We start from the raw sequence: 15600 nt of genomic DNA, 5'->3' as shown, positions 1-15600 counted from the left end.
TACGAAAAATAAATATATAGGAGGTGGGGGATAAGTTATCTTTTTTTTCCGGTAAAATTTCATTAGTTAAAATTCATTTTGGTAACCTCACATGGAACCAAAAACAATCTGTGAAGTTTTGGGTTAGCCTCACCAGTGTGCACGCATTTATATTAATAATCACCGCCATCCTTTGGACACATGATTTTATCTCTCATAGTTTTCTTCACCAGGACCATGGGCTGAGATCCCAGTGATTGTGCAAGAATCTGTTGCAAGAATCAGGAACCTGTGATTCACCCTGATTCACCCTGGCATAATATGCTCGATTGCAAAACTAGGAGTGCTTTCACCCTCAGGTAAATAATTAATTAGAAATGCTACTTGGCTCTCTGGTCAGGTGGGGAATCATTCAGCGCGTGGAGCCTTCTATGGTGAGCATAGTGTGTACCTGCTCTCTGTGCAAGGTAAACTTGAACACTCCTGCCTGTTCTGTGGCTGCCCTTGAGGAAGTGAGTATGCACAGCTGTGTCCCATGCTCTACCTGTTCTGTGTATGAGGGAAGCATGTACACCTCTTGTGTCTACTGTATTGGTTATGTTTGTTTGATTGACATTTTATTTCTATCGCGCTTGTACACCAGTGTTTCAGGGCGCGACAAGGCAAGGGAGGGGAACAGGGGAGAACAAAACAGCGATCTTACTAGGCCCAGTGACATTGAGAACGCGCAAGTGCATGGGAGAGGGGGAGGGGAAAAGTGCATGGAAGGAGGGAGAAGTGGAAAGTGCGAAGCAGAGGAGAAACAGATAAATAACAATAAATAAATAATAAAGGCAACAAACAGTGGTAGTGCAGCCAGCAATTTGCAAGTGCTAGGTTTAAGGCAGCAGGCAGTCTGATAAGTGCAGGAAGAAAAAGGGGGGGGCTGTATGGTAACAGATACAGACCCCAGGGCAAGGGGTGGCCCAGAGGCAGTGCAGGAGGGTGGCAGGGTGAGCAGGTACCTGGGCGCGAAGGACAGAGGGTGGCCAGGTGCACAGTGCCAAGAGAGAACAGATCAGCAGGGGAGAGGGGGAGCGATGGCAGAAGAAAAGAGGAAGGTCCTTTGTGTGCAGGCAAGCCTATGTCGCTGATTTCCTTAAGGCGCCTGCTCTGTGTGAAGGATGTTTGGACTGTTCCTGCCTGTAATGTGTGCTTGCGTGCGGGGAGGAAGCATTTACTGCTGCTGCAAACCTTCTTTGTGGGACAGGGGGCATGCACTGCTCTTCTAATTCTCTCCTAGTCCCACTGTACCTGAATGAAGTTGGACTGAACAGTGGTAATAGGCTTTTAGCATGTATGGCTGCCAGAGAAGCCCAGTGTTGACATTTTGGAGGGGAAGGGGCAAATATTACCAGATGTACATTTTATGACTCTGCCCTTGCAGCACTCTTTTGCGACATTACTCTGTGATCTCTGTTGCAAAGTAAAAAAGCTCTCTTCAGTGACAATATAGTGCACCCTGCAGGAAGTAACGAAAGGCCAGTGACCTGTAGGAAGGGTGGATTCAGTGAGGGCTGCCTTTCACTTTTGAGGATGGGGTTTTGTGATAACCTGTGGAAAGCATAAGCTACGAGGATTGCTCAATCCCCATAGGCTGTCACCCCAAAGTTTGATGCACTCTAGCAGTTTGCATCTGGATAGCAAATCATCACTTGTAGGAGATGGTGTCTGGAGATTTGCTCATGGACAAACTACTTTTCATGCATGGGGGCGGGTGGATTCTGGGCATTGACACCAGGACAAAACACTGTCTCACTCATAGGAAAGATGAGTAACACGCATTTACTCATTGAAATAATGGGATCCGTGAAATTGCAATGTACCAGGAAGAAAGCTTGTCTTATTCCCTGAAGAATGGATGGCTCAATTGATTCATGGAGGATTGAGAATCTGGCCCCTGTAGGGAGTGGAATCAGTGCTGCTCAGGGACACAAACAATATTTCTCTTGGATGATGTAGGGGTTCTGGGATTTACACATGGACAATGGATCTGTCAACTATAGGAGGGATGGGGTCGGGGGATAAAAGATGCTTCCTGTAGAACTAATTGGCAGGAGGAGAGAACCTGACATTCAAGTAACAGCTAAACAAACACAAGTTATTGTTATGTTGGAAGAGTGGGTTCTGATTATTACCAAAGAGGTGGTGAGCCAGATCACCCATAGGAAGGATCGTTTCTGGGGACTAGCCCCAGAACGATCGTCTAGTTACTTGTGGGAGGGATGGGTTTTGGGGACTGTCCAGAGAGAGAGAAATTGTTCACCTGAAGGAAGGATGGTTGTGGCAATTTAGAAAATGAGACAGTGATCAAGAACCTGTTAGGAACTAACGGAGTGGCTTAATTACTCAAGGTGCTCTCCCACAACAACACAGTCAGAGATAGGCCACGTTCCTCTGCAAAGTACTCCTAGTTTATACATGGGTAGCGTAGGCTAGCATCAAGTGCTGTCACTGCTGGATGGGCCGGAATTAATGATCCACAAGTGCAACACAAATTAACTTTAAAAAAAACAGCATATTTCAGAAGGGATTCATGAGATTAAGACAGGAAAAACATTATTTTACCTCTTGGAAGAATGGTTTCTTGGATTCACTCACCCAGGGATAGAACATCTGTCACTCAGAGAACAACTAGGTCTGTGTTTACGACATATAACATGTCACCTGTAGTAAGCACATGTTCTGACCAGTTACCTAGGGATATAAAACTGCTGAAATGTAGCAAAGGTGGGTTCTATGGGTTCATAGGATGGGAGTGTGAAGGGAAGGAGAATATACCATCTGCAGATAGAATGGGACTGGGCATTCCCTCCTGAGACGAGGAACGTTGCTGACGGAAAGGATGGGCCTGTGAAGGGAAGGAGAATATGCCATCTGCAGATAGAATGGGACTGGGCATTCCCTCCAGAGACGAGGAACGTTGCTGACGGAAAGGATGGGCCTGTGAAGGGAAGGAGAATATGCCATCTGCAGATAGAATGGGACTGGGCATTCCCTCCAGAGACGAGGAACGTTGCCGACGGGAAGGATGGGAGTGTGAAGGGAAGGAGAATATACCATCTGCAGATAGAATGGGACTGGGCATTCCCTCCAGAGACGAGGAACGTTGCCGACGGAAAGGATGGGCCTGTGAAGGGAAGGAGACTATGCCACCTGCAGATAGAATGGTACTGGGCATTCCCTCCAGAGACTGGGAACGTTGCCAACGGGAAGGATGGGCGTGTGAAGGGAAGGAGAATATGCCATCTGCAGATAGAATGGGACTGGGCATTCTCTCCAGAGACTGGTAACATTGCCGACGGGAAGGATGGGCCTGTGAAGGGAAGGAGAATATGCCATCTGCAGATAGAATGGGACTGGGCATTCCCTCCAGAGACTCGGAACGTTGCCGACGGAAAGGATGGGCCTGTGAAGGGAAGGAGAATATGCCATCTGCAGATAGAATGGGACTGGGCATTCCCTCCAGAGACGGGGAACGTTGCCGACGGAAAGGATGGGCCTGTGAAGGGAAGGAGAATATGCCATCTGCAGATAGAATGGGACTGGGCATTCCCTCCAGAGACGGGGAACGTTGCCGACGGAAAGGATGGGCCTGTGAAGGGAAGGAGACTATGCCACCTGCAGATAGAATGGTACTGGGCATTCCCTCCAGAGACTGGGAACGTTGCCGACGGGAAGGATGGGCGTGTGAAGGGAAGGAGAATATGCCATCTGCAGATAGAATGGGACTGGGCATTCTCTCCAGAGACTGGGAACGTTGCCGACGGGAAGGATGGGCCTGTGGAGGGAAGGAGAATATGCCATCTGCAGATAGAATGGGACTGGGCATTCCCTCCAGAGACTGGGAACGTTGCCGACGGAAAGGATGGGCCTGTGAAGGGAAGGAGAATATGCCATCTGCAGATAGAATGGGACTGGGCATTCCCTCCAGAGACGGGGAACATTGCCGACGGAAAGGATGGGCCCTGTGAAGGGAAGGAGAATATGCCATCTGCTGATAGAATGGGACTGGGCATTCTCTTCAGAGACTGGGAACGTTGCCGTCGGGAAGGATGGGCGTGTGAGGATTCACTAAGAAAAAAGCAGTCACATGCAGAAAGGATGTTTTCTGGCCATTAAGAATATAAGATCGCTTGGCGAGTTAAGCATTCATCTCAGCCATTTGTATCTTTAGTCTAGAGGGCACAGGGCCAAAGCGTGGCAAGGCCAACTCAGCCCTTCTCCAGTGTGAGATATATGAGCTAAGGGCCATTGAAAACCATTACAATGACTGATATCGTCTAGTATTACAGGGCTTAGAGGCTCGGCAGCCGGAAGTGCTACATAATAAGAGTTTTCACCTGAGGGCAGAGAAGCAGTCAAACAGTGTCGACCTCTAGAATTAGCACATAGACACAGAGCTTCACATCTGTCAGGCTGGATGACCCAGAGGACTGTCACAGGGATACAAAGGCCCCTCCTTCAAGACAGGATGGGCTGAAGTGCTTATCCCAGTGACACAGAGCCACTCACCTTCAGAGCAGGAGGAGGTCAGTGGATCAGAGGAGTCATTCAAAGTAATTCACTGCATACAGTGTATAGGTGCAATAGGACTGGAAAGGGCAAAGGATTTAACAAAGAAACAGAACCTGATATCTCTGAGACTTGATGGATTTAGAGCTGTTCCGAGGATCACAGGGCTTAGAAAATTGGCAAAGGGATTGACATCCATATCAGCACCACATTTAATTAAGAATTGATGCAATTATTGGAATTGTACAGCATGCCTAATTCAACTCCACAACATTTAAAAGGTTTTAGACCAGGATTGACCCAGTGTGTGCTTCTTGGTCTCTTTCAGGAGATCTTGCATTGAGGTTGGTGAATTTACCTGATCATTCATTCCTTGGCCTCGCTTTTTAAAGGTGTGAAATCTGGGAGTAAGTTTGGATGCTAAGCTGATGCAGCTCCTGGCCTATTACTAAACAGTCCTATAGAATGAGGCTTTCTGCATTAATGAGCATCCAATCTTGGTCCTCTTTCTGGAGAGATCTCATACCAATGGCGAGGTGCACACTCTATGTCCTTATATACTCCCTTGTATCCCCAACAGTAGGGCACCTCCCTACACCCCCTTTGTCCTCTCCAGAATTGTCTCTTCTCTTCTCTCTGCCCACATTTTACCATGATCTATTATTATGATCCATCAGCATTGATCTCAATGAACGTAACCGGACTAATCTGGCGTAGCGGTTAGGGCCTAATAAGGGCAGCACTTTATCCTAAGAGTCTCGCTTTCTGGGCTCAGCTCTTAGTATGGCTGTGGGCAGTGCATGAGACATGGGGGTAGGGAGACCATGGGAGAAGCACATGAAAAGTGAAAAACAATAAAAAATCATATTGCAGAGAAGAACATGGTCTTCCCTTTCCCTATTTCTTTTTAATCTTTATCTCCGGGTACTGGCAGGTCTGATCTACAAGCACAAGGAGTGTTTTTACATAAATGCCAATGGCACCCAGCTGCTTTGCCGATTGGACTGCCCGGTATCGCCCTCTCCCCAAGCTTAGAAATTGCTTGTCAGCAATAGGGGAATGGATGGCCAAAAATTGCTTTAAACTCAATGGAAATAAAACTGATATCATGATGGGAGGGGCCACCGGAACTGAGATTGCCTTCACCACGTATTCTTGATAGAAATCACTGGGACCATGCCCGGCACTTAGTAAATCAGAAAAGAGCATGGGGTAAAACTTCTTCCCTCTGGCTCTTGAGAACTGCAGATTTCTTTTTTATGTAACATAGGTTTTTTTCAATTGAAAATCCTAAAAAAGCCTCTGCTCTTTCTTACCCCGTAGTCTCGACCCTGCGTGATAGTGGCATCCATCTTGGGTTCCCTGGATTATTATAATGGAATCTATTTGGGACGGGCCGCCTTCCTCATCCAGAGGCTTCAACTACTCCTAAACACTGCGGCATGGCTAGCCCTTAGTGCCACCCGTTTAGCCCATTATTCAGGATCTCTCTCACAGCTCCACTGCCTCCTGGTCAGCAGCCGCATGAAATTTAAGGTGCTCTGCATTGTCCACTGGTCGGGAGTCCATTCTGGGGGAGCTTCGTATTTTAAAAAAGACAGACTCTATACACTCCAGCCAGAACTCTCTATTCTGCTTCACAGACGCTGTTGGTAGTGCACGGGTTTAAGAGAAGCAATGCAGGGGGAGGAGCTTTTTCTTGCCTTGCGCCCTGAATGCAGAAACTGGAGACCATCTTAGGTTCTGTGAAGCTTTGAAGACTCCCTTATTTTGTGGTTCTTCCCTCTGTCCTGCTCACAATTATTTCTTTTGTCCCGTTTCTCTCTTTTTAGCACCTAGATGCCTTTAGGCCATAGATAGCGCTCTATAAATATGGTTACATTACATATATTACATTACATACCCCAAAACATTTGTCCCATTGTCTCCCTGAATACTTACCCAGTGGGCGGGTTGCTCGGCTCAGACAGTGCTTTTTAGGGATTGGAATTTGGAAAATGTTTCTTTCAACTTGAGGAGGAATGGATGTTGGCTGTGTTGGAGCTGTAGGTGGCTCTGCTCTCTTGTGCCTCACTCTAGTGACTGACATTGCCACTCTTGTGGCACTGTGATATGATATGATGGGTTATTTATAACGTGCTTAATACCCAGAGGTTTCGAAGCATGGACCCGGGGATCGAACCTCTGTTGCTCCATGTCGTCTTGCTTCCAAGGCAAGCGCGTTGCCCCTGAGCTATCTCCCCGTGGTGATGGGAACACTTAGTGCGTGGGCCTGCAGCTCGCACCTGCATGGCAGCAGACAATGCTGAATTACCCTGCCCAACGCAGGAACATTTATATGAATTTTACCTAGGGCAGGCTAGTGCCAGGTGTGCCAAACGAGTAGCCTAGAGTATGTTGCATACAGTAACAGTAAGATGCAGCAGACGAGGCAAAGAAAGAAACCATAAGTCACCATAAGTCAAACATAGACCTCAGCAGCAGGCTCAAAGGGACATGAGGAGATATGGACAATCTGATCATGTGACCTTGCTATGGCCAGGCCAGATTAATGTCTGTCAGTGGAACAACATGAGGGGGCCAGCCTGTGAGTGGGAAAGCACCCACCACTTCACAGACGACTAGGCCATCCTGGGCCATCATGCATGTGCAATGCGCATGGTGGTCGAGCTGCCACCAGTTCATGCCACACGCTGCAGTAGGTGGAAGATGTAAGTATTCTTTTTTAAACAACGTACATCTTTCACCCAGCGAAGACACAACGCGGGGTGGCCCATTGTGCGCAGCAGGCAACGTTATTATGCCAGTGCCAGAGACAGATTTTGGTCCTGGAGGAGTGGGTGGCTCCTGAGGGGCACTCACATTGCAAATGATTAAATTTCACCAGCAGGAGCTGACTGTCTTTTAGTAGAGGGGTATTAACTGCAAACATGACTATCTACTGACATTGCACTGCAAAAATACACTTTGCACAGTTCCATGAAACAGAGTTTGTGTCAGCGGTGCAAAGTCACTTTTGAATTGACCCCTTTATTTTGGGGGCCGGGGGCAGGGCACCCTTAACCCCCCCCCCTGGTAATGGTGCCTATGATGGCTGCTGCACATGCTGCTGAGTAGGCACCACCTGAATTTAAACCAAAAAAGTGATACTTGCCAATAGCCAAAAATGCACCATTTAAATAAATAACCTCAAATAGAACTTCCCGGGGACAGCCTCAGCATTGGGGGCTCCACTGCTACTAATGTTACTGTATGTTTATATGATACATAAAAGAATTGAATGTTCAGATTCTACAAAATTAAATGTATTCTTTAATTATAACATCATCTTCTCCAAACGAAGGGCAGACAGAATACGCCATCGTGTTTCGGACTTCTGAGTGTAAGAGGATTCAATTCAACACTACAGCTAAGTCAATGCCTAGTCTGGGATACTGAATGGAAACCCTTATTGATATATCTTTATGTCCAGTTCATGCGTTCTGGATGACTACCCCTATATAACACCCCTCTCTTGGAATCCCCCTGACCCCACTGAGCCAAGAAGTAGTTCTGTTTTGCAAGTTAAAAGGTTTATTTGAGAATTTAAACAATATATATATATATCACACTTTATAATAAATTAATAATTGAATATCACACTTAATCTGAGCAGTAATCAATAATGGATAGTCTGGCACTAGCACACTTGTGAATAGGAACAGAAGAATAAGGTGGTAGAGAATGCTTTATATAAGTTCAGATGGACGTAATGTTGAATGAAAATGCAATACAGAAAATACTCAATATGATTTCAACAAAACAATGTAATCACTTTTCTCTGGCAATCCCCTCCCCCCTTTATGCAATGCAAGGAAATGGAAGGAAAGCACACAGTTCTCAGAAATGCAATCAAATGTAATTCAGTTCACCCCAGCAAGCTTAGACTACAGAAGTTGGAAACACAGGCCCAAAATGATTTTATATGTGCTGGCAATGAAGTGAAAAATATGCTAAAATGCTTGTAATTCCCTCTTGAGGTTTAGGGTGAGTGGTATCAAGTTAATATTAGTCCAGGCTCACTCTGGCAATGATTCAGGGATGGTTCTTAAGAGGCAAACGAATCTTTAGCAAGGAAAGCAAAAAAAAATGCTATTTTCACACGTGGAGAAATTTGCAAATCGCGGTAAATTCGCGAGTGCGTTTTTCGCGATTGCGGCAAAACTATAGGGAATCAGAATGCGGTTCTAGGTTCGTTGAAAAGCCAGGATTCTAAGCTTTCAGAGGAAAGTTACTGCAAGTCTCTAAGACAAACGGTCACGGAGATATGAGCGATTAAATAAAGGTAGTTTTTCGGATTTGGAATGTTAAAATTCAAAGTGACAAGTGACAGTTTTGCAAAATGACAAGGTACAACTTCTAGGAGACAGTTCTGGTTAGATTAAAATAGATTGAATTATATTATTTTAACTAAGAGATTGGTTCTACACAGTTCGGCTAGGTACTCACAATATATTTTTGAAATAAATGGGCCTCGCCACGGATCTGGTCAGGTTTTAGACTGGACTCTGGTCTGGTCTCGGCACTTCACAGTGATCTGGGTCAGCTCTCTGGTTCTGCTAACAGTGGTCTGGGTCAGCTCTGCTCTGCCTCTGGTTTTGGATACTGCTCTGCTTTCTCTGGACCCAGCGCTGATCTGCACGCTGTTAGGTTTGCTGGATGCTGAGGCCCACTGAGAAGAGTTCTCAGTTTGTGGGTTTAGGCCCTTGCTTTGAGTTCTGAATCAAGTTCTTTGGAGTTTTAAAGTCTAAGTGTTGAATCTAGTATCTTCTGGATGTTGTGTGGTCCGGCAGAGCGCGTTGCAGCAAATGGAATTGAATGTCCCTATCTGTCCTGTCTGTCTGCTTTTATGTGTTTTGAAAATGGGTGTGCGTGCAGCATCACTAGGCTCTACCCCTCTCCACTTGTCATTGGCCACTTCATTCTCTTCCCCTTGATTGGGGGAGTGAAATGAAGTGTCATCATGATGAGGTCTGTTTCTGGTACAGAGAACCCACCCCTGTCAAATTACACACAATCTATATTTTGACCCAAAAGACATATTTTCTCACGGCTCGCTCCCTTCGCTCCCGTTCCCGCCACTTGGGGGCATGTTTTGGGGTTTATTCCCTACTGGACATTTCCTCCGAACCTTATACTACAGTGTCCTGATGAATTGGGAGCGCTAAAACCTTATTTCCCAAATTACTTCCCTTCCGGATCCATTCCAGTTTTTTGGCAGCCAGCATGCTACTGCTACTTTAATCAAATGACTATGCTTCCCAGAATGCCTGGCTCACTGCTTCACCTCCTCCCTTGCAGGACAAGGCTGGGTGGAGGATAGGCAACACCTGTGGCTGCAGGTGCAGCAGGCGGCACGCCTGAGGGGTGTGCTCGTTAAGCAGCTTTAAAAGCTTCAGTTTGCTTCAGTCCAGCGCTGGTCATTGTTGCTATGTTCCTGTTGTGACTGGTCCCTTGTTCCTTGTGCCTAGTTTTTGTGCCTAGTGCCCAGTTCCTGTTTCTTGTTCCTCTGCCCTGGATTTCGGATTCTTGTGCTTAATTGATTTCTGCTCACTGGATTTCCCTTTCTGTCTTCCTCTGTCTGCAGGCAGCCTGTCTCTGTGCTTTACCCTTTAATGCTGCCCAATTCGCCTGTGTTTTCTGTTTCATTGTTGCTGTCCTTTGCTACTGAAAAACCTGATGCTTTAGTCTTTCCCTTTATAGATTCAGCTTCCTGCCTCAAGGTTTCCTTTTGTGATATCATTTTCCCTGCTCCTGATCCTTACTTTCTATTGGGATCCATGCCATGTTTTCCATCTCACTTCTGCATTCATTTCCCATGGATTATTAGGTGTGGGTGTTATTGTAACTAGTCCCAGTGTAAATGCCCTTTTGTTTCCTCACTATTTTATATCACTATTTGTACTCGCCCCTTGACTAGGGTCTTATGTATTTAGTTTCCTCCACCCATTGCTGTTATAGCCTTCAGGGTTCCTGTTTGATCAACTGGGTTCGTGAGTTTACTGACATTCAAGTGGTCTTTCCGGTCCTCGTGAGTACAGTTTCTAAGTTCCTTATTCTGTATCATCCAGAGTGTCAGCTCACAGATCCTGTCCTTGCTTGCCCTCTACGTGGGTTTAGCGCTGTCAGTATCTGTAATAGCATAGTGGGTAAGGAGTTTGCCGACTTTCCTTTCAGTCATAAGGAGGTTCTAAGTGCTTACCCCACATTCCTTTTCATATATAGGTATTATTGTTTCTCCTGGGTTTTAGTATACACAAGTCTTGGGTTTTGTATGCACATATTTAGATTCAAAGTTGTACACTGTGAGATTCCGTGCACATTGCCTTCTTCCTTTCTTAACATATTTGCACAGGTACACATTTGTTTAAAATTACATGCACCCATCACATATCACAGGAGGTATACCCTGTCCAAATCTGCTCTTCCTGGGAGCTTGCGTTCAGAAATGGCAACATATTTCACTTTTTGGTCAGGTTACCAATATCAGATTCTTACTCAAATTTACCCAAATGTGTGCAAGGCATGCAGGCATTAATTGATGAAGTTTCAGACTTTTCACATGCATACATTTTAAGTAATACCCTCTTAACTGCTAGTTTGCCCCCAGATCATGCCACCGGTTCTAAAAACCTCTTAAAATGTGGGCAGAAAAATCACAAGAATTATGGTATCATTTAAATAATTATGACAAGTCCGTACTATGAGTTATTCATCTTTTTCTAAAACCATATTCTGGCTACATGGGTGTGGTTTCCCCCCAGCACAAGGTTGAATTTCTGTTTTTTCCAGTTCTGCCAAGCCAGCTTGCTCTCACAGGCAGTGCTCCTCCCCTTTCCTTCCAGGAGGAAGCCACTTTTTACGGCCCCCATAATAAAACATTTGCCTGAGTCAGGACAGGGCTTTGTTCAATTTCCTGCAGAGCCCAGGTAATTCAATCAGGGAAGTGTCATATCCCTTTTGGTGGGAGCAGCAAAAGGGCAGCTAGGCCTGGGAACACAGCTGTTGTGCAAGTCTCATCTCCTGTCGGGGGTAGCTGGTGGGCAGAATTCAGTTCCTTAAACCAGGCCCCAGCTATTGTCACTTTTTGTTACCCAGTTTAACTCAAGACAATGTTTACATATGCAGCTATAATGCTGATTCTAAGTTCAAAACTATGGCATTTCAACAGTGACAACCTATGTGCCACTCAAAAGTAGGTCACTCAGTTAATTTAAACATTTTCGATTTTTGGTAGTTTTAAATGCAGTTTCAGTTAGGCTGCTGCAGACCTGCAGAGCTCAGCCAGTCTTGTTATGAACATTCAAGTCACTTCAGAATATAACTTTAGATTGTATCCACCTCTCAGTAAGTCTTTCTTTGGCATGCTTTGGGTTCATTTATTCAGTTTTACACCAAAAAAAAATCTGGTGGTTTTAAAACGCCGGCTTTCTGATAGTGGTGAGTACTGGTAATGCACCCATTTTTAGGATTTAAGAAAATGAATTCCCCAAAATTCTAGGTTGCTTTTGGCAATCAGCATTGCCATTCCCAATGGTTTCAGGCTACTGTGTGGGTAGTCCAATGGTGGTTTTAGGAAGTGCCCTTCTGTGCCCATAACATCGGCAAAAATGGGTGGCAGCCTATTCTTCATGCCTTTCCCTGGGCATTTTCTGGGAAGCTCTGGCCATCATGATGTTTTCAATGCCAGTACTGCACAGTTTTTGAGGTAGGGCTCGGATGTATGGGTAAAAACATCCCACAAGCCCCCCTCTTGCGATGGCCATTCTGTTTCACTGATGGAACTCGCAAGACCTGGGATGTTTCCTCATCTTCTTCCAATAGATGGCACAGTTCAGCATCTTTTTCTCCATCCGGTCGGATCGATCGGTTCTCCTCGCCGGACCTGATGGGAAGATTGGGCGGTACCCCAGGCCCCCTTGCGTCTCTGCTCCCGGTCTCCGGATCGTCCTCCTTGGCCATTCTCGAGGTTTTCTTTCTCCTAGGACAACAAAGGAAGAGCGGCAATACCTATTCATAGACATTTTTCCCCCACCATTGATATAGTGGGGTGGCATATAAATTTATAGTCAAAACATATGGACATGCACATTTCTTTTTGCATTCAAAAACGAAAACACCCACATTAAGAAACTCAGAATTTGATAGGCGATATGTAGGATATTTTAAGTTAGAACTGAATTAATCTGAGACAGTACCCTCTAGGATTCCAGAGGATTCCTCCAGTTGTTGCAGAGTGTGCCTGGGATGGCAACACTTCAACTGGTTTATGTGGACCCACTTGTCTTCCCCCTCTGCCAAATCGCCTTTGGGGATGCGGATCTTGTAGGCCACAGGGGAGATCTTGTCTATAATCTCAAAGGGTCCCTTCCATGTAGGCAAAAATTTTCGCTGTTTGGCCTGGTTCCTTTGGAAATTGTATAGATAGACCCGGTCCCCCACCTGATATTCCTTCCTGGAAGTCTTCAGGTCATAGTGGGTCTTCATGCTATCAGCTGATCTTTCTAGATTCCGCTGAGCATAAGCAAAAGCATGTTGAAGGTGTTTCCTTAAATTCTCCACATACTCGTGAGTTGTGGAGGCATTTATTAGGGTCTGCTCTTGGGTCCTGTAGAGCAAATGCTGAGGAAGCACCATCTTGTGCCCAGTCATCAACTCAAATGGTGACATTTTGGTTGCAGATGAAGGGGTAGATCTGATGGCCATTAGGACCAGAGGTAATCGGATATCCCAACTTGGCCCAGAATCTGCCACGAACTTCTTTAATATGCTCACAATGGTTCGGTTATATCTCTCTACTGCCCCATAAAAAGCTGGCCGGTAAGCAATATGCAACTTCCTTTTGACCCCCAGTATCTCCCACATCTTTGTCATCACTTCACTGGTGAAGTGGCTACCTCTGTCTGACTCAATCCTTTGAGGTAGACCAAAACGGGAAAAGATGTGGTTAATCATCAGGGCAGCTGCAGTTTCTGCCTTGCAATTTGGGGCTGGGAGACATTCCACCCACTTGGTAAACAAGCATGTCACAGTCAACATGTACTTATTCCCCCTAGCAGAGCGAATCACGGGGCCTACAAAGTCGATTTGTAAATCTAACCATGGCAGTGTCATCCCCCGCTTTTGGAGAGGCGCACGGTGCGTGAGGGATGATGGCTGAAATTGTGCACACACAAGACACCCCTTCAAGTATTGGTCGAGGTCCTGCCCCATGTGTGGCCAGTATGCAACCTCTCTTAAGATTTCCAGTGTTGTGTGAAACCCCCTATGACCGGCGGTGGCCGCATCATGGGCGTGACTTAACATCAGGCTTCGGAATGAGGTAGGAACCACCCACTGATCGTGGCCAGCTTTGGATTTCCTTACCAGCAAACCGTCTTGGATTCGGAACATTTTTGGACATTTCATCAACACTCTTAGGTCCTCTTTCCCAATGTAATCGGTATCCGTCAGGGGAAAGTTCTCAGGGTCCTCAAGGTGTTGGTAAAACTTACCAATAATTGGATCCCCCTTCTGAGCTGTAATCAAATCAGCATCAGGGGTCTCCTTACTCCATTGTGCAATTGAAAGGTCATTGTGAGCATTTGTCTGGGACCTAGTGATAGCAGTGACCTGGATTTCCCCCAACAGGGACTCAATCTCAATTAGATCCCCTTGGATGGCCCCGGTTTTGGCCAGCTGATCAGCTAAGTCATTTCCAGTTTTGTCTGGTCCCTCTACTTTGGAATGACCCTTGATCTTTTTCCAATAGATGGTCATCTCATTCGAGGTGACCAGATCATCAATGTTTTGGATCAACTTCCCATGTTTCAAGGGTTTGTCGTTAGCACATAACATGCCTCTGGTTTTCCAATTAACCAGGTGCTCCACGAACCCGTTCCGTACTCAATCCGAATCTGTGATTATGACCAGTTCATGGAGTTGATGCTGGACAGCAGTGAGGATGGCCTGATGCACAGCCATCAATTCTGCCACCTGACTACTTCGGGGACCAATTTTGTATCCAGCGGAAGGTTCTGGGGACTCATTCACCCATGCATTCCCTACGCCGGCCACCAGTTCTTTCTCCCCGTAGTTTTCAACATGGTAAGAGCATCCATCCACATAGACAGTGGCATTCCCTAACACTTGTCCTCTTCAAAGACTTTGTGTGGGGAATTAAGGTATGCCTCCGTGTTGTCCTTGATTTTTAGACTTTCGTCCTCGAGACAGTTTTCTCTGGCACAATCATGCAAGTCAGCCAGACCTTGCGCGAGGGGACTCTTCTTGTTTTGGCCATATCTGACCTCCACAGGAAAGCCTTGCATTGACAGAATCCAGGAAGTAATTCGGGAATTACTCACATTTCCGGCCCGGATTCTATCACTTTGGAGATATTGCAGAGGCTGGTGTGGAGTCTCCACTATGATGTGTTCCCCCTGGATAAACGGGCGGTAATTCTTCAATGCCCACACCGTTGCCAGGAGTGCCTTCTCACAATCGTTGAATTTTTCCTCCACAGAGGATAAAGTTTTGCTCGCATAGGAGATTACTTTATTGACCTTGTCATGCTTTTGGTATAATACTGCCGTCAAGCACGTATTAGAGAACCCCGTCTCCAGGAACAACTCCTTGTTTCTGACAGGGTAAGCTAGGCAAGGCGCTTGTGAGAGGCTTCTTTTGAGTTGTCTTACTGCCTCGGATTGTTCTGGACCCCATTCCCACTTGACCCCCCCCTTCAGGAGATGAATCAGGGGTCTGGTGATCTCTGCGTAGCCCTCAATGAACTTTCTGCTGTAATTAGTCAGTCCAAGGAGGCTCCTTAGTTCCCGCAGAGTTGTGGGGTCTTTCAGTTTCTGAAGTGCTTCCACTTTCTTTTCCTGGGGACAGAGACCCTGAGGAGTAATCTCATGCCCCAAGAAATTAACACGGGTTCTACACCACTGTGCTTTCTGAAAGGAAAGTTTTGCTCCGGCGGCCCTCAACTGCGTCAGAACATAACGGATCTCTGCTATGTGTTCCTCCACAGATGAACTTTTGATGAGGACA

The 15600-nt window shown here is 46.1% G+C and overlaps 1 protein-coding gene and 1 pseudogene across 1 annotated transcript in view; both read left to right on the top strand.

Annotated features, from left to right (window-relative positions):
- LOC138567696 (adiponectin receptor protein 2 pseudogene) overlaps positions 1-15600 on the top strand; it is an 86870-nt pseudogene that overhangs the window by 58624 nt on the left and 12646 nt on the right.
- The window catches only part of LOC138566161 (amine sulfotransferase-like), a 974685-nt gene continuing 959497 nt past the window's right edge, over positions 413-15600 (top strand). The window contains exon 1 of the mRNA XM_069643191.1: positions 413-491. The gene's annotated coding sequence lies outside the window, so the exon portion shown is untranslated. The remainder of the gene's footprint in view (positions 492-15600) is intronic.

This window comes from Ambystoma mexicanum, chromosome 2p (assembly GCF_040938575.1).
Source record: "Ambystoma mexicanum isolate Mex_15411 chromosome 2p, UKY_AmexF1_1, whole genome shotgun sequence".
Classification (NCBI taxonomy): domain Eukaryota; kingdom Metazoa; phylum Chordata; class Amphibia; order Caudata; family Ambystomatidae; genus Ambystoma; species Ambystoma mexicanum.
Note: the sequence above shows the minus strand (reverse complement) of the source record. Positions and strands in the feature narration are given on the sequence as shown.